Below are 25,408 nucleotides of genomic sequence, written 5' to 3' on the forward strand. Positions count from 1 at the left end.
CCTTTGGGGAAGAGGGGGGAATAGGTTGTGTTTGCAAAATCACGTGATACATGAATTTTACTTAACCGTCCTCAACAGGCGAAGGTGGATGGTAGTTTATCAATGTTGAACACTGGTGCTCCATTAGGCGGTGTATTATCACTGTTGTAATCTGAAGAATAAACCACATTAAATTTCTCAAATATCTTCTGAAATTTCCCGTCTTATGAAAGATAAAGATGATGAATCAAAAAATATTGTAATAGATATTGAAATACATAATTCAAAATCAACTATTAGACTCAAAAATAATTTCTTATTTTCGCCTTCGTTGCAAACAAACTGAAAAGGTGCAAAGTGGTTACTAGGCAACGGCGTTCTTGGAGCACGGAATCCAGCGAAGGACTACAGGTTTTCAGCGAAGGACTACAGCGAAGGACTACTTCGAAGGACTACTACGAAGGACTACTACGACTACAGCGAAGGACTACAGTCCTACAGCGAAGGACTACAGGAAGGACTACAGCGAAGGACTACAGCGAAGGACTACAGGTTTTCTACAGATTGGAGTGTGTTCGTGGACTTATTTAATATTTGGTACTGATTGAAATGTCGCCACAAGTAACAGAAGTGAATGCTAATCACAACAAAAGCCTAAACCCAACCCTTTTAACCTTGGCTTTGCTTAACCCTCAATACCCCGGGCTATTTTGAAACTGCATAGCCCGGGGGGGGGGGCTAATTTGGCCCCCCCTCAGATCTCGGCCATTTATCGACCGAATGTGTCCAAACTTGGCGTGTCTGTGTCCCATCATGTATTTTACAAGAATGCATAGTCAAATTTATGATATCTATTGTTATTCTTAATTTGTCTAATTAATGATGTAAATATGCAAATTCTTTCAAGGAATTCTCATTTTTTTCAGTTTTCCCCCCATTTATGGAGGAAATGCAATCAAATTTGGCATGTTTGTAGCTTGTCATATAATCTAAAAGATAGCTTAGTCAAATTAATGACATGTATTGAAATTTCATATTTATAATTGTAATTAATTATGCAAATATGCAAATATTTCTTGAAATTCTGAATTTTCACATTTTGATTACCACGTCAGGGCAGAAATCTTTTTTCTAGTTGTAAATTGAAGAAAGGTGATGTTTAGTGTATGTTTTGACAATTTATGATTGAAATGTGGGAAATGATTATGCAAATTAGAGACAAATGAATATTCATTAGCAACAAGAAAGTTGAATGTTTCACAGTAATTTATTAGATGTGACATGAATCCGCATGCTCAAAAGCAATAAAGAATGGCAGTTATATTTGGGTGTTGAAAGTCTACTGATGATAACATAACATTTATGCAAATCATATGCATAACTGTTCTCAGGTCACATAATATATCATACAGACAGTGTCATGAAAATTAATTAGCACAAAGTATACAAAATGCCACTTTTGCATTGATAACGAGATCTGACTGTTACATGATTGAAAACAGTATTGAATGACAGTTACAAAAAGTTTATATTTGGATGTTCACAGTCTACTACATGTAATCACATATTCAATTTATGCAAATCATATGCATAACTGTTCTTGGGTCACATCATATATCAAACAGACAGTGTAATGAATACTAATTAGTAAAATTATCAGGAAAATTCAACTTTTGCATTGATATGATCTGACTACTAAATGACTGAAAACAATATTGAATGACAGGAACAAACAACTGTACCCTTGTATCTTCAAAGTCTAACTCGATCTAATTTATGCAAATCATGGACTGTACTGTACCCTAAAATTGTAGATGGAAAAGATGGCGAACATTTCTTTATCTGGTAATAACTAATAAGTATACATGTATGCCATCTTGACTGGCATACATGTAATCATTTGAACTTGGCGTACTGTAATTTATGTATGAAGAGATGTGCAAATTCGATCAATATCATAATCAAATCGAGATTGTTATTGTTTACAAAATGTAAGAGACACCTGACAATTGATAATCCTGAAAGTCCCTTTTTCAGCATGAAGTCCAATTTTCTTCCTTTTTCTTTCAGTTAGTTTTGTTTTGCATAGCATGCCAGACAGAAGTGAACAGTATGTTCTTTGCAACATGCCTCACCACAAACCTGGCACTGGCTTTGATTATTTGGCATGGCCTTTTTCCTCAGTTTATGTCCTTCTCCATGTGACTGATCTAAGCAGGCCCTGCAACCAAGCCAGTGCCAGGTCCGGACCTTCAATACATCTATCAAGATTCGCCCTGTTACGACTTTGCGAGGATAACGGCTATCTCGAGAACCAGCAGGGTCTCAGCGTTCAAACCGGTCTTAAAATGTCCGCATGTTAACAGTGGACAACCTACCTTGTATTTGGTCAAATTTGGACAAGGTATTCTGGAGATAATTGCAATTAAGCGAGCCGTGACGTCATGAAAACTAACGGCTGAAAATTTGTTTTTGGTGATGTATAAATATTTACCCTAACGGCCAATATATATCTTACTTATATTTTATATTACAATATATATCTTACTTATATTTTATATTACAATATATATCTTACTTATATTTTATATTACAATATATATCTTACTTATATTTTATATTACAATATATATCTTACTTATATTTTATATTACAATATATATTGTTATAGATCGCGGTTAGATGTTATAGACCGAGCGGTGGTTTAGAACCGCGACCAAACAAAACTCACCCGATTCACCCAGACTTTGGCCGTATCGCACCCCAGCTGCTCAATGAGGGAAAAGACGAAAACGACGCAATGCAAAGAGGAAAATGAAGACAAACAGGTTGGAAATACTACTAAATTTATTCCTACTATTTACACACAAGCAACAAAAAGCAATTCAGTTTATTTACAAGTACAAGACGCAGGTGACACAGTGCAAATTTAGCTTATCTACAGACTTAACTTATTACCCAGGACAGAACAAACAAAGACGACTCACACGGGGAATGCCAGGGATGGCAGAAGGTGGATGGCTGGCGGGAGAGGAAAGGTCCAAGGGGGGGTCTTGCAGCACAACCGGCGCGTTCAGCAGCCGCCGTTCCGTTTCGGCCCTGCTCCGAACCGCCGTTCAGGCCCCCCTTTGGCGGTGGGGTGTCGCGGCTGCGGCGGCCTCCGTCCGCTGCGTTCCCAGGACTTGTCTCACTGGTCTGGTCCCTCAACCCTCAACTCTTTCTTGCCTCTCTCACTTCTCACCACCGACTTCTCTCTCTGGCAACCGACTGTGACCAACTCCTTGCAACTCTCTTTCTTCTTCTCTTCTCTTCTCATCTCATGCTCATCTCCAAGGCCTCTCTCCTAAAGCAGTCCCTTACAGTCGCTTTTATCACCTCCAGCGAAATCAAGCCGCCGACTCCGAGGGCACGCCTACCGGGTCACTCACCGCGGCCCTGGTTGGTCGCGCGACCCTCGGGCTCCGCCCTGGATGACGACGGGCGGCGCGCCCCTCCTCCCCTCTGACGAGGTGCGACACGCCTTTCTTCTCCGACCCGAGCCTCGTGGTCAATGGTGGTTATTGGATCGGAGGTAATATGGGCAATCGAGGGCTCAGCGGTGACGAGAGGGGATGTAATATGGAAATGGAGGTTTTGGAGGGGATGGAAAGGGAGATTCTTGGGGATGGGAAGGAAAGGGGGTCTATTCTCTTTCACTGGTGCAATGGAATACTTCTAATTAATGGGAGACACAGCCTTATCCTAAAACACAGAATAAGAGATAACTATCAAAAGAAAAGATATATCGTGTCCTGCATGTATGTTTTTTTATGGACTAACTACGGGAACGCCCTTTGACCTTTATACAACCACAACGGAGGGAGGAGGGGTGATATTTTACAACAACCTTTTACAACAACCTTTTACAACATTTTACCACCACCACAAAATAAAAAAAAACCATTCTCATATTCACAACAATATCTTACTTATATTTTATATTACAATATATATCTTACTTATATTTTATATTACAATATATATCTTACTTATATTTTATATTACAATATATATCTTACTTATATTTTATATTACAATATATATCTTACTTATATTTTATATTACAATATATATCTTACTTATATTTTATATTACAATATATATCTTACTTATATTTTATATTACAATATATATCTTACTTATATTTTATATTACAATATATATCTTACTTATATTTTATATTACAATATATATCTTACTTATATTTTATATTACAATATATATCTTACTTATATTTTATATTACAATATATATCTTACTTATATTTTGTATTACAATATATATCTTACTTATATTTTATATTACAATATATATCTTACTTATATTTTATATTACAATATATATCTTACTTATATTTTATATTACAATATATATCTTACTTATATTTTATATTACAATATATATCTTACTTATATTTTATATTACAATATATATCTTATTTATATTTTATATTACAATATATATCTTACTTATATTTTATATTACAATGTATATCTTACTTATAACGGCCTTACTTATATTTTCAGTACGGTAGCTGTGATGTAATGAAAATACTAACTTGAAGGAGCTGTGCTCCAACGCGAGTCGAAAGAATTGACGCGACCAAAGACGGAAATTCGTCCGAGTTGCTTTATTACACATATCAAACTCGGGTACTCTGAAACGCCCGTTTATCGGGCAGCAATATATATACACATTTATGCTGGAGCGTTTGCCCGGGAAAAGCGAGACCGGGCATGCCCGGGTGTCAAGGGCGAGTCCTGGAAAGGCGAGTCTGGACCTGCCCGGGCGTGCTGGACGAGGCCTGGCAAGTCGAGAGCGGGCATGCCCGGGCGTCCTGGACGAGCCCTGGAAAGGCGAGAGCGGGCATGCCCGGACGCTCTGGGCGAGCCCTGGAAAGGCGAGTCTGGACCTGCCCGGGCGTGCTGGACGAGGCCTGGCAAGTCGAGAGCGGGCATGCCCGGACGCTCTGGGCGAGCCCTGGAAAGGCGAGTCTGGACCTGCCCGGGCGTGCTGGACGAGGCCTGGCAAGTCGAGAGCGGGCATGCCCGGACGCTCTGGGCGAGCCCTGGAAAGGCGAGAGCGGGCATGCCCGGGAAAGACGAGACCGGGCGTGCCCGGGAGGTTCGGGCGAGCCCGGGAACAGCGAGTTCGGGCATGCCCGGGAGAGGCGCGTCCGGGCCCGTCCGGACGAGCCCGGCATGGCGATTGCGCCCTGGCCACGTCCTGGCAGGTGCAAGGCGATTGTGTACACCCAGCGGTAACCGCTACAAACTGAAGTTAAAAGTAATAGTTTATATTTAAACTTACCCAGCCATGCAAGTACAGTGGGCAGCTTATAGCAACAGCTATACAACCTATATACAGCAACAACTTTATATAGCTTACAGCAATAGGCTTATAAGTCATTGGAGGCCCATCGGCACTTCACTGCTGGCTTCGTGCAGACAGTACATCATGTCAAGTCTGCAACAGGGTTGATTATCTTGAAAGCTGATGTACGTCCATCACAGCGGGCTAATGACCCTTCACATCGCCCATGGCTAGCCACAAACAGTGACGGAGTAGTGCAAGCTGCCCACTGCACTTGTATGGCTGGGTAAGTCTGCTCAGGGGATATGAGTCTTTGAGTGTCATGTTGTTTAGCTGGCGATAGTCCACGCAGAAACGCGTGGTCCCATCTTTATTTTTGACCAGCACAACAGGTGACATCCAAGGACTTCCCGAGGACACAACGAGATCATGATATCAACCTCCCACCCAAGTTTCATCAATATCGGATAATATCATCGGGTAGTTATGCTGCGGACAGACAGACACACAGACACATGCACACACGACGAATATAGTGGTCACTTGATAACTCGTAAACCAATGATGATAATAATACACCATTTCTTACAAGGGAATAGACGACTTGTATTGAGGAACTGTATAGTGGTATAGTTCCAGTTGATTCAATTACCTCCAACCAGTTCTTACCAAGTAATGATGGTCCATCACCTGGGATGACGATCAGGGGTAGGTTGAACTTACGATTGCCTTAAGTCACGTTGACCTCACAAGTTCCACATGGTTTGATCTGTTCACCGGTGTAGGTAGAGAGCCAATGGGACGTCTGGTGCAATTTGGGTCGGTGAGGTTCACGCCACAGGTTGTTGAAAGCAGCTCGGCTGATGAGCGAAACAGCGGCATCTGTGTCAACCTCCATTTCCAAACGTCGATTGTTGATACCGACTCGAGCCAGTAGAGATTCTGCTCTGTTTTTAGAGAAGACATGAAATATGTGATGACACACATAACTTCAACCCATCTCCCCCAAATGATTTGCAGGTTGAAGAAATATGGCAAGCAAACGTTGTCAGGAAGCTGGGCTGGTAGATGGGGCAACTGGGCCAACCGCCCCCAGAACCCTGAATACTGAAGACCTTCAGGAGGACACAGAAGCAGCCGTTCATGAAAACGTTCCCCCACCAAAGAAAGATCGTTGTCAGGAAGCTGGGCTGGTAGATGGCGCAACTGGGACAACCACCCCCAGAACCTTGAATACTGAAGACCTTCAGGAGGACACAGAAGCAGCCGTTCATGAAAACGTTCCTCCACCAAAGAAAAAAACCTTGCGCCAGATGTTTATGGAGACCATGCAACGGTTGCGGTTTAAAAAGCCCACAGCAGATGCAAGTGCTCATGGGAAGAAGAAGAAAAATAAGACCCATTTTTTGCAGAAGGTAAATCCCCATAATCACTGTACATAATCACCAATTGTGCAAACGCAAAGGTGAAGTAATTTTCCTACTGATGTTCAAGCTACGACAGCGCAAAATGAAAATGTCCCAGCAGAGCGAGCAGCCTCAAAAGCTTCAGAATAAGAAGTTCACATATTTCTCGTCTTTATTCCCTTCATTAATTTTCAGGACATTGACTTCAACGAGTTGTCTTCACGTGTGGAAGTGCTCGAAAGAAAATTGGAGGAGGCTTTGCAGGAATTCAAGAACGTGCGTGAGGCCATGGACGCCTGTATGGTAATTACCTATTGTCCTCCTTGCTAACTTAGAGTTTCACCTCAACATAAATCTCTTAATAACACGAGAAACTTAACACAATTTAACATTAGGTTCAGTACCTTAAACGAGAACGGCACTCATTAGAGAGCATACCTCCGCCAGGCTGAACAGTTTACGTTTTGTATTTACTGATAGGCCGGATCTGGAGTTGGACCTGAACCAAAATCTAATCGGCTTGTTCTTGTCACCTAACCATCTCATCCCCAAAGTTTAGTCATAACTCGTCCACAACTTTTTTTTCAATATCATGTCATACAGTATATCGCTTTGCACCAGATCACTCAATGGTGAAGAATCTTTTTTTATTTTTTTTGTGCACAAGATCGAGGCTCGTGCAAGAGCTAATCTTAATCACATAAAACATAAGATAAAGGGAGCAGGAGACAAGATGGGGAGGGAGAGGGAAGCATACAAGTACAACAGCAGAGAACAGGGGCATCGTGAGATCTGTGGGAGGGAGAGGGCTTGGGGGTGGGGGCATGAGGAGGGGGGGGGGGGGAAAGGAGGAAGAAGAGGTAGAAAACACATGGACACTGCGAGGACTTCCCGGAAAGAAGTCGGTATTTCAAAAAAGTGGATCTGGGGTGAATTAGTGGGGATAGAAAAGATCAAGGTTTTCGATGGGGGAAGATAAGAGATGGTGGCGAACAGCTGTTTTAAAGACCTGGAGGGAGGAGTGTGATTGAAGAGAGTGAGGGAGTTTGTTCCAGAGGTGGGAGAAAAGAGGAATGAAGGAGTGAAGGTGAGCAGAGAGTTTTGATTTTGGGAGATTCACCATAAGAGGGTTGCTGGCAGATCTTGTGCGACCTGCAGGAATATTTGGGGGACAGAGCACAGACAAAGCTAGGCTGGAGAGGAGTCAGGAGAAGACAGAAAGACCACCAACCTGCCTGCGGTGAGTGAGTGAAAGGCCCTCGGAGTTAGGAGTGAGAGGCCCTCGGAGTTAGCTTCATCGCGGGAGATTCCAATGATTCTGAAAGCTCTTTGGTTTCAACAGTGTGAATCCGAGCTAGGTGTGAGGCAGGAGCACCAGCCTTGAGGGGATAACAGTGTTCCATTGAGCTGCGGATGAAACCCTTGTATGTGGTGAGGAGCCTCAGTTGTATGCCAAAGCGGGGGTTAGCCTTGCGGGCCCCATGACAATCTTGGTTCCCTGTTTGAGGCAATGTTTTATGGCCGGATGCCCTTCCTGACGCCAACCCTTAGTCGCCACATACTATGCGCAGGGATACAGTGTCCCTATTCCAAATCGGGGTACACACCGGGATCATTCATCCCAGCAAGCTGATACTCAATTTGCCAACCTCGGAAGGATGACAGTCTGAGTAAACCCCCTGGCATTAATTCAGCGATCTGACCGGGATTCAAGCTCAGGATCCTAGGATCCCAAGCCAGCACACTAACCATTAAGCCAACACCAGGCCTATCCGGTGATATATTTCTCGTCTTTATTCCCTTCCTTAATTTTCAGGTCGAAGAGGTCAACAAGTTAAGTTCACATTTGTGTCGGCTGGAAGAAGAAGTGAAGGAAGTTATACAGGAAATCGAGGACGAGCGTGAGTTCAAGGAGAACGTTATGGTAAACACGATTGAGTCTTTATTTTGTACACAGAATTTGGACATATGGAGTTTGCTTTATCTGTTTGCTGGATATGATCACCACACACTTTGTTATGCTCACAAATTATTTTCAAACATAATTGCTCAGCAGGTTTGCTCATTGTGATTCTATCATTGTGAGAAGGTCTTTTGGATCATTGGCATGACGACATCATTCCTTAGGAGTCCATTGGACATCTGTCACTGTGTTGAGATCCTGCTATTGTTAGTCTTCTTTGCTAACAGAGATCAATCTGTTTGAGATGTTGACAGAGAGACCTCAACAAGATCAATCTCTTAATAACACTAGAAACTTAACACAATTTAACATTAGGTTCAGTACCGGTCTCAGACGGTACGTAAAATAACAAGTACTTGATCTACTGACATGTTGTTTACTTGGGATGTGTTTGCCCTTGATTGTGAAGAAGCAGGAGAGTTTTGGAGCAGAAGGGGTCAAAACGATGCGAAAGGGAATGGAGGAAAATGAGCAGGACAAGACTCGCTGCAAGAAACACAATCACAAAGAGTCGCTCTTGAAAACTGTGCTGAAAGGCCAGCAGGAATTAGCTTGGGTGGAGATGGGCATACTGTAGATGAGGTATGTATTATAATATGTATGGTTTTTTTGTTTGTTTGTTTGTTTTTTGTTATCAATTATATATAGGCCGATAGTTGAGGCTCGTGGAAGAGCTACTACTCTGAACGGATCTGGACATAACAGATAAAAACAGGACGTTAAACACATGCACGTGGTGGACAAGATTGTTTTTCACTGTTTTGATGGGGGTAATAATCTGTGTGTCACCTGTGGTTGTGCGTGCTGCATAAAGAACTTGATATTTTAAAAATAATTTATCTTTTCTTATTTTTTAACAACTTGATAATCTCGCGTACTGGTTGGTAGAATGTGCCGGATAACAGCTTTTACCGTAATTTAAAACAATCTGGGAATACGGTATGTTACATATTCCTGCAATAATAATCCTGGTACATCTCTTGACACTAGGTTGCAGTGTAGTGCCGTCTCTGACTGTGTTTGGCTGCACACAGCTTGTACACGAAAAAAAATTCAATCATTTGGGTTTTTCACATGTCTTATGACTTATGTGAACCACTGGCTTCGCTTCTGAAGGACAAGAATGGAGCAGTAAATGAAAGAAAAAAAATACATGTCAGTCTAAGATAATCTGGTGTTCCAGCAGTTCGTTATTGATAGTTTGATTCAATATCAGAAAAAGCAAAACCTCCTGCTCCTTGTATCCCAGGAGATTATGGTTACTAGTGATGTACCCGTGCTACGCACGGATGGGAGGCCAGAAGCAAACAGACAATACAGAAACGGCGAATGCGAAAGCATGAAACCAATAAATTCCACATTCCTGTAGCACCTTCAGTCGCACGTCAGAATGGACAGAAAGTTCGTGAAGGACTTCCATGAAAAACTTACCCGTTCACAATCAAACTGGTACGTTCACGTGGAGAAACATTGATCGTGGGTCCTTGGTGAATCTGCAGATGGCAATCCGCGAATAGCACGCTTAGAACGTAAAACCGTCACGGCATTTCGTCATTCACTTGAACTCGATATCTCTTTTTTCATTTCAAACAGCATAACTCCAATCACAAATTAAATAGCATTTTTTTTTTTTTTTTTTGAATACAGAATCGAGGCTCATGAAAGAGCTAACATTTATCTCACAAACAAATCAAACACACAAATAAACAGAGTATTTAAAAAGGGGAGCGGTAGACAAGATGGGGAGAGAAGGGGAAGCACATATAAACTCAACATTTGAGAGCAGGGACATCGGGAATGTGTGGGATGGAGAGGGCTTGGGGGGGAGGCGGTGTGGGGATGGGGGGGGGGGGGGGTGGGAGAAGTATAAACACAAGGACACCAAGGACTTCCAGGAAAGAAGTTGGTATTTCAAAAAAGTGGATTTGGGGTGAAATTAGCAGGGGTTGAAAAGATCAAGGTTTTGGATGGGGGAAGATAAAAGATGGTGGTGAACAGCTGTTTTAAAGACCTGGAGGGAGGAGTGGGATTGAAGAGAGTGAGGGAGTTTGTTCCAGAGGTGGAGAAAAGAGTAATGAAGGAGAGAAGGTGAGCAGAGAGTCTTGATTTTGGCAGTTTAACCATAAGAGGGTTGCAGGCAGATCTTGTGCGACCTGCAGGAATATTTGGGGGACAGAGCCCAGAGAGAGCTGAAGGAGCAAGGCCGGAGAGGAGTCGGTAGAAGACAGAAAGACCACCAACCTGCCTGCGGTGAGTAAGTGAAAGGCCCTCGGAGGTAGCTTCATCGCGGGAGATTCCAATGATTCTGAACGCTTTGGTTTCAACAGCGTGAAGCCGAGCTCGGTGTGAGGCAGGAGCACCAGCCCAGAGGGGAGAGCAGTATTCCATTGAGCTGTGGATGAAAGCCTTGTATGTTGTGAGGAGCTCAGGTGTGCCAAGGAAGGACTTCGCACGACAGATGATGCCCAGTCGGCGACTGGCTTTGGAGGCCAGATTTGAAATGTGGTTTTCCCAGGAAATATCATGGCAGATAGTGAGACCCAAAAGCTTGAGTGACAGAACTTCTTGGAGAGGATTATTCAGAAAGTGGATGGGAGGGTTGTCCAGTCGGTCGGGAGGGTTGTCGGAAAGACATGGTCCACTTGTTTGACCAGTCTGTGATTTTGTCCAGGTCTTCAGAGAGTGAGGAGGCTGCAGACTGCCGATCTGAGGGAAGAGGAATGGAGCGGCAGAGAGTGGAGTCATCAGCAAAGAGATAGAGAGGATTTTCCAGAGAGTCGGAGAGATCATTGATAAAGACCAGAAAAATCACAGGGCCCAGAACACTGCCTTGGGGAACTCCAGCCTGAACAGGAAGGGGAGATGACAGAAATACATTCAGGGCCACACGTTGTCTACGACCAGAGAGGAAGCCGTGCTCGCTGAGGCGGCCGAAGAGCGTCCAGAGGTGGAGGAGGTGCTCGGCTCTGGACGTGCTGGCGACGAGGATGTCGTCCAGTAGTGTAGGTCGTTGTGTTATTTAGTGAACGGTTCATATAGAATCTGGAAACTTGTGATTTTTTACTTTCTATGATCACACTGAACACAAAACAACCTGTTTCCAATTTTTTTATTTATGTCCAGGGGCAAAATTCAAGATGGCCGCCAGCATATACCGAAAAAGCAATAAATCGTTATATTTGAACCAACGTATTCAATATATGCACAATGATAAGCTTATTATGGACATGCTTTTGATTACAATATATTTGTATCTACATATGGTTGTATGAAATAGACTGTCTTCAATGTTTTCATTCATATCCATTGACAACATCCAAGATGGCGTCCACCAAATTTCGAAAAAATACGATATTTTTATATCTGAACCATTTATTTACGTACATGTATAATGATAAGCTAAGGACATTTTTGTGATTACAATATATTCTTTTCTACCAAGTATGTTACTTCTTTAAGAAGTTTTCAATGTTTTCATTAATGTCGTAGAATAAGTCCAAGATGGTGGCCACCATATACAGAAAAATCAAACCATTTATCAACATACTTGTGTTATGGAAATTTACCTAGGCATGTTATGTATCTAACAATCATGGGGAAAACAAAATGGTGTTCATACACATATCAAATTGGATGCTCAATTATACATGTATCCGGATGCTAGTTATCTGCCACGTTATTAGTCATCACTGTCGCTGTCATCATCATCATCACTCTCTGTCTCCTCATTTGCAACATTAGTGCATGATCCTTCAGCACCTTCACACTTGCAAAGCTCTGTGCATGACAGATTATTGGTCTTGCAAGAACACCGTCCACTGCATTTGCTGGCAATACATGAACACTTCACGAGGCCGACGACAGCCTCTGGTACCGGTGGAACTTTCGACGTCACAGGAACACAACGTCCGTCATCTAGTTGTTTCCATCCCAACGATACTGGACCTAGAAGATTTGGAACAGCTACTGTGTCCTGCACCCAAATGTTAGCTTGGAAGTGTGCTCGCAGAATGTGTTCAGTTATGGATCCTTGAGTTGGAGGTAGTTTCTCTACACCCTGGTTGCCCTTGAGTTGCTTGAACATATGCCACCGGAGTGCTTTAGCTGATTCATAACCAGGTTTGAAGAGCTGACACACGAACTTTTCACAACCAGCCAACACCTCCGGAGATGGATACACACCAACACCAAGCCCAGCTAGTGCATGGATTACGTCATCACTAGCCTTCATGAAGGATTTGAAGCAAGTAGGCTTTCCCTTTCCCTGGATGTGGCCAGTGGTATCACATCCAGTGAGCGCGTGGAATCCTGGCAAAGCTGCTGCACGTTCTGCGCCAATGGCCATGTAGATAGGTTTGAGTTTAATCTTCCGTCGTCGATCACCAGAGCCCATGATGATGAGACTCTCTGTGTTGAGGTCTGGGACCCTGCGCAGAGCGAGCACCAACACATCTGTGTCAGAGGAGTATATATGTGGTGAATTACCCAAACTACTCACTGCTACTGCATACATGACCAGTAACGTGTCGGCTTCCTCCTGTGTACTTGTGATGTTCACCATGTTTGATTGGGAAGACATAACACCTTTGTGTGTGTGGGTAGTGATCGGCAGTTTGCACAGCTGGACAGATTTTGTGCAAGGTATAGCACGAGGTTGGCTTTGGTTTCCTTGGTTCCTTGGAATACCTTAAAGTCTTTGATAGGTGTGGAATCTTCTATTTTGTATCCCTTGTCTTGTGCTCTTCCTGCTGTTCGGAGCTGTCTCGTTCTGTCCTTCATGGAGTTTGTAACAGTGTAGTTATCGAATAATAAGTATATGTCACTGTAGCCTCGCGACTTGTTGTCAACACAGGGGATGCACAAACATCTGTTAAGGGCACATCGGCCGGTAACGGGTGGCCTCTCTCGGACTGCTTCCTGACGTAAGGCCCTGAAGCCGACGAGTCGCAGACAACTTCGCGACCAGATGGGTTGCTGAGCAACCACGGTGCCATCTTAGGTGATTAAAATCTGGCAGAGTCCCTGCGGCTAACTTTCACTTTACTTTCCCAGTGATTAATTAGTTGTCAGACAGGGATTATGCTCTCGGCTCCCACCTTTATCTTTTTATTACATACGGACGAGCGAAACCGTGGGTGGGATGCCGGCTAGACGAGCGTAGTGAATCAGTGGGGTACATCCTCCCTTCTATGTATAGTATGCAACGTCTAACCAATGAAGGAAAGACACAGTCGAGCAGGTTTGGAAACAACAAATATTGCATTAAACTGGCAAACAGGCATTTCCAAGAAAATGCAGTGTCACATAAGAAACAGTCCTATCCCGAGCATTCAATGAAACCCCTTGTGCAACCGGCTTTAAACAAAATACAGTGAGGCACCACGTTCATCCGGGGTAATTAGAAAGAAAAGGGGACATACATACTGTAAAGGAAGAAGTCCGGGCGTGTTGGTGACCCCTTCCTCACCCTCATGTAAACAGGCTTGGACCCATAGGGCTCAACGAGATGTCGATGCAGGTGGATGTGTGGTGCAAGTGAGAGGTGTGCTGTCGTGGACTGTATTGTGTGGTGTTTAGCTTTGAAAAGAAATGTTGGAGTTCTTGTGTCGTTCATTGATGCTCCACAACAGGTGAGCCCTGAGGTGTATGCGGTGAAAAATGCAAGGTTATATGGTGCATGTGCGAAAGGCATGTAAGATGTCAGTCTTACCAGGATGAGGTCATTGCCTGTTCTGCTTGGCAGTTTGGGGAGCACCGTGTGTGGCGCCTTTTCCGTTACCAGGATGTGAGGGGGGAAAAAGAGTTACGAGGATGTGAGGAGCTTTTGCGTTACCTGGATGTGAGGAGATGGAAACAATGGTGAGGTGAGGTGATGTGATTTGAGAAGTTGCGTTCGAATCCGGGTGTCGGGAAATAAGGGTTGAAGAATGGGTGCTTCAAAATGGCGATCAGTTGAAGTGCAGGTGTCGGTACATTAGACTTTGGAAATGAGGTTCGATTACGGAGAGGAAAAAAGAGGGTTTGGGAAAGAGGAAGAGAACAATGGGGAAGGTTCGAACCACAATCACAATGCTATCTCCCTTTCCCCTGGTACGAGGATGGGTAACCTAACGAAGCAATCACTGTGGAAATATCTGAACTCCTGGGTTATTTTATGTGTTGGACATAACTCCGTGGGGTCTTTTCTAAATCTGAAACATATCGATTGCACATTCACTCGTCTGTCCGCCCATCTTTACCAAATCATGGGTTTTTTATGTATTATTTTGTATATCTTTGCCCACATTATTACATTTTACGTGATGTTTCGTGGAGGGGACATTATTTTGTCAATTGTTGAAATGGAGAATGCATATGATATCCGGTTTAGCATATTTGTACTGAGTTGTGAATGAAGAGTTCTGTTATTTTGCAGGAAACGAAATGAAAGAAACCAGAAAACAAAGGAATCAAAGAGGAACGAGTCTTCATCATCCAAGAAAAAGAAAACGAATTGGTTGAAGCGTCTGCAGTAAATAATTTTATTTTCCTCCTCTTGACTTTTTAAACTTGTTTTTGGATATTTATCTACCTCAACAAATGTTGGCTTTGCTCCCGGTTCTGCCATCAGGGTAGCTCTCCACGTCATCAGTGAAGTATTTTTTCCCTTTTGTGATTTTGTCAAATCTCTGCTGTTGTTGTTTTTTTTTTGTTTGTTTTTTTTTGTATACACGATCGAGGCTCGTGAAAGAGCGAACATTAATCACACAGAAAGACAAACAGACACATAAAACAAATAACATCGGGAGCGGTAGACAAGATGGGGAGAGAGGGGGCAGGACACAAACACAACATTTGAGAGCAGGGACCGAGAGACATGGAGACATCGAGAGATCTGTGGGAGGGAGAGGGCTTTGGGGGAGAGACATGGGAAGGGGGGGGGGGGTGGGAGAGGTATAAAACATATGGACACTGCCAGGACTTCCAGGAAAGAAGTTGGAATTTCAAGCAAGGTGGATCTGGGGTGAATTAGTGGGGGTAGAAAAGATCAAGGTTTTGGATGGGGGAAGATAAGAGATGGTGGTGAACAGCTGTTTTAAAGACCTGGAGGGAGGAGTGGCATTGAAGGGAGTGTGGGAGTTTGTTCCAGAGGCGGGAGAAAAGAGGAATGAAAGAGTGAAGGTGAGCAGAGAGCCGAGATTTCGGCAGTTTAACCATCAGAGGGTTGCTGGCAGATCTTGTGCGACCTGTAGGAATATTTGGGGGAGAGAGCACAGAGAGAGCTGGGGGAGCAAGGCCGGAGAGGAGTCGGTAGAAGACAGAAAGACCACCTCCCTGCCTGCGGTGAGTGAGTGAAAGACCACCGCCTGCCTGCGGTGAGTCTACGTTTATTTTACTGTGTGTGTGTGTCGTGTCCACTGTGTGGTTTTAGTTAGATCTCGGTTTGTAAATCGTGCATACCTGTGTGTAATCGTCGTTTTGTTCGAGCCGCGTTTGGGGCCTGGTCACTTGAGGCTTCCCTTTCTCCCTGGTGGTCGTTTGTTGTCTACTTACTTTCGTTCTTTCATTGTATTCCTTTTTTCTGTCTTTCTTTTCACCACGTACTTCCCCCGAACATCTTACCCTTTGTTTAAAGGTTTTATACAAAAAAAAAAAAAACGTAATAATAATTCCCTTCTCTCCTCGTGGCTCCTCTGCCCCCGACCGCAACCACATGTTGTCTCCCCCTGCCCATCTTTCTCTCCTTATCTCAATCCTCTCTGGCCAATACCTTTCTAATTCTAGTTTTCACCATACTTCTTCAACCTTTATCCTTCTTCCTCAGATCCACTTTCACCTCACCTTCAAAAAATATATATATTAACGAAGAATTTAAGAAGTAGATCCCTCCTCCCGTACTAACACAATTGCTGATACACCTTCCTGTTCCTTCGTTCTCTGCTCACCTGGCTATAAATCTCCTATTCTGTTCCTCGTTCTGAACGTGTTCTGGAATTCTTCATCCCCCTTAGCCTCCATGCCCTCACTTCAGGGAATTTCCCAGATAGTTTTCACGTTTTGTTTTAAAATGTTTAAACTTTCCCCTGCAGTGTTTTACTCTGTTGTATGTTTTAACAATGTTGTATGTTATTTTCTTCTTCCTCTTCAAAAGGCTTTCTTCAATTTGCTCATCAAATCTCTCCTTTTCAAAACAAAATTCAATCTATTACAGTTTTTCCTTTTGACATTCTCGAAACTCTGCTGCATTCCACCCACCCCTCCCCTTATGTTTTCAAACGGATCTCTGACTTGAAAATCACAAGAAACTCATTTTGCAATAAATGTTCGTTTTCCATTAATCGTCCAACACTTTCTAAAATCCCAACTCACCTCTCCCCTCTGAAACTCCCCCCGAAACTCTCCCACCCTAAACTCCCACCTACTGAACTCCCACCTCACCCCTCTTCTTCAAATCTCCCCCTTCCCCCTCCTCTTCAAAACGCACCCTCCCTCCTCCCCTTCAAATCTCCCCACCCTCCTTTTTTCTACAATTCTTCAATCTCACCCCTCCTCAAAGCTGCCCTCCTCCCCGCTCCCTCACCCTTCCAACTCATATGTCCACCTCCTCCAACCTTCTACCTCACACTGCTCCCTCCCCCCTCAAACAATGCCTCACTGTGCCTCATCCCACCATCATCAAACCTTTTGTCCTCCTCATCCTTCCCTTTCTCCTATGTCTTCTGCAATCTCTGACACACTATCAACAGCTCTCCCTACTTCCTCCACTTCCTCGTCTTACCCTACCCCTCCCCTCCCCTGTCCTGTATCCGATGCTCCCCCTCCCTCTTCCTTAACGGTATGGACCTCAAACATCCGGGGCCTTCGCTCAAACCTGACTGATCTATCCATGCAGGTTGCTTCTGAAAAACCAGACTTAATCTGCTTACTCGAAACTTTCCTCCTTCAAGATGTCTCTGATTCCTTTGTATCTCTCCCTGGTTACTCCCTCCTCCAGTATGATAGACCTGAGCCTCGTCCTGGTGGTGGGATTGCTATCTTCATCAAAAACGGTCTTCCTTACTCTCCTTGCACTGCCCTCTCTCCACGTCACCCCCAGGGGTACCTCTGGCTATGGCTTTCCCTCCGCTCCCACCTTTTGTTCATATGTGTACCGTCCACCAAACAGTGATGACTCCATTTACATCTCGCTGTCTGACAACATGAACCAACTTCTATCCACTCATCCCAACTCTCGCTTCCTCATATGTGGCGACTTCAACTGTCATCATGCCAGCTGGCTGGGTGTGGGTACATCTCACAGCAGTCATGGCACCTCAGCAAAAGCCTTCTGTGACTCATTGGGACGAACACAATCTGTGAATTTCCTGACCTGGATCTCAGTCAACGTAGCATCTTCTCTTCTAGACTTGGTTATGACTAACTTCCCTGCAAATGTCTGCTGTTCTTCATCGGCTCCAACTGATTCATCAGATCATTTGCTTGTTAAAGTGGACATCTCTCTGGCCTTTCTCAGAGAGCCGACTCAGCGTCTTCAACTGTCATCATGCCAGCTGGCTGGGTGTTGGTACATCTCACAGCAGTCATGCACCTCAGCAAAGGCCTTCTGTGACTCATTGGGACGAACACAATCTGTGAATTTCCTGACCTGGATCTCAGTCAACGTAGCATCTTCTCTTCTAGACTTGGTTATGACTAACTTCCCTGCTAATGTCTGCTGCTCTTCTTCTGCTCCAATCGGTTCTTCTGATCATGTGCTTGTCAAAGTGGACATCTCTCTAGCCATTCTCAGAGAGCCTCCTCAGCGTCGACGAGTCTGGCATTTCACTCAGGCCGACTGGGACGGTCTTCAAGCAGCCCTCAATCGTCTGGATTGATCTCCCATCTCCACTGCCTCTGACATCAATTCTTCCTGGGAATTCTTCCAAAGCAAACTGCTCTCTCTCATGCACAGATTTATCCCATCTCATCTTCAGTTGTTTTACCCTTCCTCCCGTCCATGGTACATTGAATCTTGTGGTGAGGCAGTTGCCCTGAAACAACTTGCCTTTGCCTCTTGGAAGGCTAATCCAACTGAAGGCAATCTCAGTTCCTTCCACAAAGCTCGGAACAAGTGTGTGTCTACCCTCAGGAGTGCCAGGAAGCACTATCTCTCCACACTCAAGAATGAACTCTCACACCTGTCTCCTTCCTGAAAATCCTGGTGGCATATGGTCAAATCCGTTTCTGGTGTTTGTTCCCCCTCCATCCCCTCCCTTACTTCAAATGGCCACACAGTTGACATCGCACGTGACAAAGCCGAATGCCTCAACTCTGTGTTTGCCTCAAAATCTTTAGTCCCAATCCCATCTCTCTCTGTTCCCACCTTTCCCAGTAGAACCCAACTGCTCCTGGACTGTGTCCTTCTCTCCTGACAAGGTGGAGGAGTTTTTGTCTAACCTCGACTCTGATTCTGCAACTGGACCAGACGGCATCAGCCCACGGGTCCTAAAATCATGCTCTGCCGCTCTATCTCACCCTCTCTCTGTTCTTTTCACCCTCTCTTTTGCTCAAGATCATCTGCGAGCATCCTGGAAATCAGCAAACATTACCGCTTTACACAAAAAAGGTGCAAAAACAGATCCTTGCAACTACAGACCAATCAGCCTGCTCCCAATTATCAGCAAAGTCATGGAATCCATCATTGCTTCGGATATGAAATCTTTCCTCTTCTCCAATGGCTTGATCTCTGATCATCAATTTGGTTTCAGACCAGGTCACTCTACTCTGGACATGCTGCTTCTGCTGTCTCAACAATGGATGGAGGTCCTTAATGCCAAACAGGAAATCAGAGCTGTCTCCCTTGACATATCACGTGCCTTCGATACGGTCTGGCACCCAGCTCTGCTCACCAAACTCTCCTCCTACGGTATCCATGGAAATCTCCATGCATGGCTTGCGGACTTCCTCTCTGGTTGTAGTCAACGTGTGGCCCTGAATGGATTTCTCTAATCTCCCCTTCATGTTCAGGCTGGAGTTCCCCAAGGCAGTGTTCTGGGCCCTGTGCTTTTTCTAGTCTTTTTCAATTATCTCTCCGACTCTCTGGAAAATCCTCTCTATCTCTTTGCTGATGACTCCACTCTCTGCCGTTCCATGCCTCTTCCCTCAGATCGGCAGTCTGCAGCCTCCTCACTCTCTGAAGACCTGGACAAAATCACAGACTGGTCAAACAAGTGGAACATGTCTTTCAATCCTGACAAATCTCACACTCTTACTATGTCTCTCCGAAAAGATCGACTGCACAACCCTCCCATCTACTTTCTCAACAATCCTCTCCAAATTTTCTGTCGCTCAAGCTTTTGGGTCTCACTATCTGCCATGATCTTTCTTGGGAAAACCACATTTCCAAGCTGGCCTCCAAAGCCAGTCGCCGACTGGGCATCCTCCGTCGTGCGAAGTCCTTCCTTGGCACACCTGAGCTCCTCACCACATACAAGGCTTTCATCCGCAGCTCAATGGAATACTGTTCTCCCCTATGGGCCGGTGCTCCTGCCTCACACCTAGCTCGGCTTCACGCTATTGAAACCAAAGCTTTCAGAATCATTGGAATCTCCCGCGATGAAGCTATCTCTGAGGGCCTTTCACTCACTCACCGCAGGCAGGTAGGTGGTCTTTCTGTCTTCTACCGACTCCTCTCCGGCCTTGCTCCCCCAGCTCTCTCTGTGCTCTGTCCCCCAAATATTCCTACAGGTCGCACAAGATCTGCCAGCAACCTTCTGATGGTTAAACTGCCGAAATCTCGGCCCTCTGCTCACCTTCACTCTTTCATTCCTCTTTTCTCCCGCCTCTGGAACAAACTCCCACACTCCCTTCAATCCCACTCCTCCCTCCAGGTCTTTTAAACAGCTGTTCACCATCTCTTATCTTCTCCCATCCAAAACCTTGATCTTTTCTTCCCCCGCTAATTCTCCCCAGATCCACCTTGTTTGAAATTCCAACTTCTTTCTGGAAGTCCTGGCAGTGTCCATATGTTTTATACCTCTCCCACCCCCCCTCCCCAAGCCCCCCCCCAAAAGCCCTCTCCCTCCCACAGATCTCTGGATGTCTCCATGTCTCTCGGTCCCTGCTCTCAAATGTTGTGTTTGTGTCCTTCCCCCTCTCTCCCTATCTTGTCTACCGCTCCCGATGTTATATGTTTTATGTGTCGGTTTGTCTTTCTGTGTGATTGATGTTCGCTCTTTCACAAGCCTCGATCTTGTATACAAAAAAAAAATCAAAGAAAATCTCTCTGGCCTTTCTCAGAGAGCCGACTCAGCGTCGACGAGTCTGGCATTTCACTCAGACCGACTGGCACGGTCTTCAAGCAGCCATCAATCATCTGGACTGGTCTCCCATCTCTACTGCCTCTGACATCAACTCTTCCTGGGAATTCTTCCAAAGTAAATTGCTCTCTCTCATGCACAGATTTATCCCATCTCCTCTTCAGTTGTCATACCCTTCCTACTGTCCAGAGTACACAGAATTTTGTGGTGAGGCAGTTGTCCTGAAACAACTTGCCTATGCCTCTTGGAAGGCTAATCTAACTGAAGCCAATCTCCCTTCCTTTCACAAAGCTCGGAACAAGTGTGTGTCTACCGACAGGAGAGCCAGGAAACAATATCTCTCCACTCTCAAGAATGAAATCTCAAACCTGCCTCCCTCCTCCAAATCCTGGTGGTGTCTGGTCAAATCTGTTTCTGGTGTTTGTTCCCCCTCCATCCCCTCCCTTATCTCAAACGGCTACACAGTTGACACTGCACGTGAAAAATCCAAATGTCTCAACTCTGTGTTTGCCTCAAAGGCTTGTGTCCCAAACCCATCTCTCTCTGTACCCACCTTACCCAGTCAAACCCAGCTGCTCCTTGACTCTGTGTCCTTCTCTCCTGACAAGGTGGAGAAGTTTCTATCAAGCCTCGACTCGACCAGACGGCATCAGCCCACGGGTTCTAAAATCCTGTTCAGCTGCTCTATCTCACCTTCTCTCTGCTCTCTTCACCTTCTGTTTTGCTCCATGTCATTTGCCATCTCCTTGGAAAATGGCCAACATTACGGCTTTACACAAAAAAGGTGCAAAAACAGATCCTTGCAACTATAGACCCATCAGCTTGCTCCCAATCATCAGCAAGGTCATGGAATCCATCATTGCTTCTGATATAAAATCCTTACTTTTCTCCAATGGCTTGATCTCGGATCATCAAATTGGATTCAGACCAGCTCACTCTACTCTGGACATGCTGCCTCTGCTGTCTCAACAATGGATGGAGGTCCTCAATGCGCAACAAGAAATCAGAGCTGTCTCCCTTGACGTATCTTGTGCGTTTGATACGGTCTGGCACCCCGCCCTGCTCACCCAACTCTCCTCCTGTGGTATCTATGGAAACCTCCACACATGGGTTGCCAACTTCCTCTCTGGTCGAAGTCAATGTGTGGCCCTGAATGGAATTCTCCCTAACACTAATCTCCCTTTCTTGTTCAGGCTGGAGTTCCCCAAGGCAGTGTCCTGGCACCTGTGCTCTTTCTGGTCTTCATTAATGATCTCTCCGACTCTCTGGAAAATCCTCTCTATCTCCTTGCTGATGACTCAACTCTCTGCCGCTCCATATCTCAACCCTCAGATCGGCAGGCTGCAGTCTCTTCATTCTCTGCAGACCTGGATAAAATCACAAACTGGTCAAACAAGTGGAAAATGTATTTCAATCCTTTACAAATCTAACACTCTCACGATGTGTCTCTGAAAAGATCATCTGGACAACCCTCCCATTTACTTTCTCAGCAATCCTCTCAAAGAAGTTCTGTCACTCAAGCTTTTTGGACTACCTGTCTGCCATGATCTTTCCTTCGAAAACCACATTTCCAAGCTGGCCTCCAAAGTCAGTCGCCGACTGGGCATCCTCCGTCGTGCGAATTCCTTCTTGGACACTTCTGAGCTCTTCACCACATACAAAGCTTTCATCCGCAGCTCAATAGAATACTTCTCTCCCCTCTGGCCTGGTTCTTCTGGTTCTGCCTCCCATCTAGCCCGGCATCACACGTTTGAAACCAAAGCATTCAGAATCATTGCTATCTCCTGCGATGAAGCTGATTCTGAGGGCCTTTCACTCGCTCACAGCAGGCAGGTTGGTGGTCATTCTGTCTACTACCGACTCCTCTCCGGCCTAGCTCTCCCTGCTCTGTCCCCAAAATATTCCTGCAGGTCGCACAAGATCTGTCAGCAGCCCTCTTCTGGTGAAACTGCCAAAATCAAGACTCTGCTCACCTTCACTCTTTCGTTCTTCTTTTCTCCCGCCTCTGGAACAAACCCACACTCTCTCTTCAATCCGTCTCGCCCCTCCAGGTATTTTAAACAGCTTTTCACCACCATCTCTCATCTTCCCCCATCCAAAACCTTCATCTTTGCTACCCCCATTAATACACCCCAAATCCACCTTTTTCAATCTCCGACTTCATTCCTGAAATTCCTAGTAGTGTCCACTTGTTTTATACCATGTACCCCTTCCCACCTCCCCCAGCCCCCTCCCTTCCACAGATCTACTGACGTCCCTGTTCTCTACCGTTGTTGTTCTTGTGTGCTTTCCTCTCTCTCCCCCTCTTGTCTCCCGCTCCCTTTATTGTATGCTTTATGTATCCGTGCATGTTTTAGTGTGTCATGTGTCAGCTCTTGCACGAGCTTCGATTCTGTATACAAAAAAAAAATACAGGTGATGCACCACCAATCTCATGTCACCCTCCACCCTTTCCTCAACAATTTTTCTTTCCCCATGAACCCTCTTTTCATTATACCCTCCACTTCCAATGTCCTGTGTTTACCCCCCCCCCCCCCACCCCCCTCTCTGTCTCTATCTCCCTCCCCTCTTCCTGTTCATTCTTTCCCCTACTTGTGTCCAACTGTGGCCCTCTATCACCTTTCTCTTCCATTTGACCTTTGATTTTACAAGCAAATTTTTAGCTCACCTGGAACGAAGTTCCGGGGAGCTTATGCGATGGCTTGTCGTCAGTCCGTCCGTTCGTCGGCACTTGCAATTTCTTCTGTGAAACCGCTGAAGGGAGTGTGACCAAATTTGGCACAAATGATATTTGTTATGTTGTGACTAAAGTTTGTCCAGGGCATGAAAAAAATATGGGTCGAAGGCAGTCTACCGGGAGTCAAAGTGGATCCACGTTTGACCCCTCCAAAATAGGAATTTGCTTTTTCCTCTGAAACTACTGTTACGTGTTCCTCCCCGGCCTCCGAAACCCGAGAGGAGCCACGGCAGAAAAATATGTTATTCCGTGTCAAAATCAATATTGAAACCACACCAATGGTTATCAACAGACAAATAATGTATTAAAAATCACACAGGAATAACGATACAACAATGGTAGCAATCAACAATACAATCAACACATCTTAAGATGGTACCATCCACTAAGGTAAGATAACTCACTGCGATCCCAGTGCATGAAAAAGAACACTCCTCAATGTCTCTATAACTCAAAGCTGATCCCGGCGATGAGGCGAGTAATGGGGTGTAGGCAAAGCGTGGACAGTCCCGTGGTCCAAACCCACAGCAAACTGGCGGCGAAAAAGGAAATCCCAAAGGCGCGATCCAGACGTGCATGTTCACAGTTCAATCGGCGAACCGCAACGTAATCTTCAAATGCCGCTTTTGCACACACACATCCCCGGCCAACGACCGGAGGGTGAGACAAGCTGGCGCGGCAAAACCTTTTTCAGTGAACGACGCGTGAGGTTCAAGATGGCCGACGGCTCTTACGTGAGTCGAAGCGACCTGGCGGGGAATTCTTCAAAACCTCAATGCCTATACCTGACTACGCAGGTTTCTCAATTCTACAGCGATAGCACCGATCGCAGGAAATTCCTTTCAAGGACTCAAAGTTGACTCGCGACATTCGCTCGATCACGCTTGCTACGGAGCTTCAAGACACGCGTCTTGTCCGACTTTTTCTTCTCACGCCTCTTCTTCTTCTTCTCTATCGTCGTCTTCCGGTTCTCGATCCGGCTTCCTGTCCCTTTTTTACCATGAGCGCTTTTAACCTTTTAACCACAATAGCCATTTCCCTTAAACAACAATAACCATAATACCTAGAACTAGAAATGTCTCAAGTGGATGAAAACCACAACCACGGAAGGGCCGTATCCATAACACTTCCCCCCCTCAAGAAAGAAAGTTTGAACACAGCGAAAACTTTGCAGGCAAACTCTTTAAACAAACAAAAGTATACTCACAACCCAAATCATCAATTCCCGTGAACAACAATAATCAATATTTCCCAAAAATAAAGCAACAAAACTTCGAACAACCCACAGAGATTTCCAAAGTTAATTGACTCTGGACAAAGCGTCAGCCACGACATTGGCCCTGCCCTTTACATGTTCAATTTCCCAGTTGGACTCCTGCAAAGCCAAACTCCATCTCATCCCCCTCTGATTTTACTTTTCGTTTCTTTTGATTGAAGGTTAAGGGGTTGTAATCAAAAACCCAAAGGCCAGCAAATCTATAGCACTTTCCCCGGGAGGCCGAGCTGAAAGCCAGGTTCCATGGTAGTGTTCGTGTTCCAAGGTAGTGTAGTGGTAGTGTTCCAAGGTAGAACACCCAAGGTAGTGTTCTGGGCCCTGTGCTTTTTCTGGTCTTCATCAATGATCTCTCTGACTCTCTTGAAAATCCTCTCTATCTCTTTGCTGACGACTCTACTCTCTGTCGCTCCATTCCTC

The sequence above is a fragment of the Myxine glutinosa genome, chromosome 2, assembly GCF_964187855.1.
Source record: "Myxine glutinosa chromosome 2, kmMyxGlut1.1, whole genome shotgun sequence".
NCBI lineage: Eukaryota > Metazoa > Chordata > Myxini > Myxiniformes > Myxinidae > Myxine > Myxine glutinosa.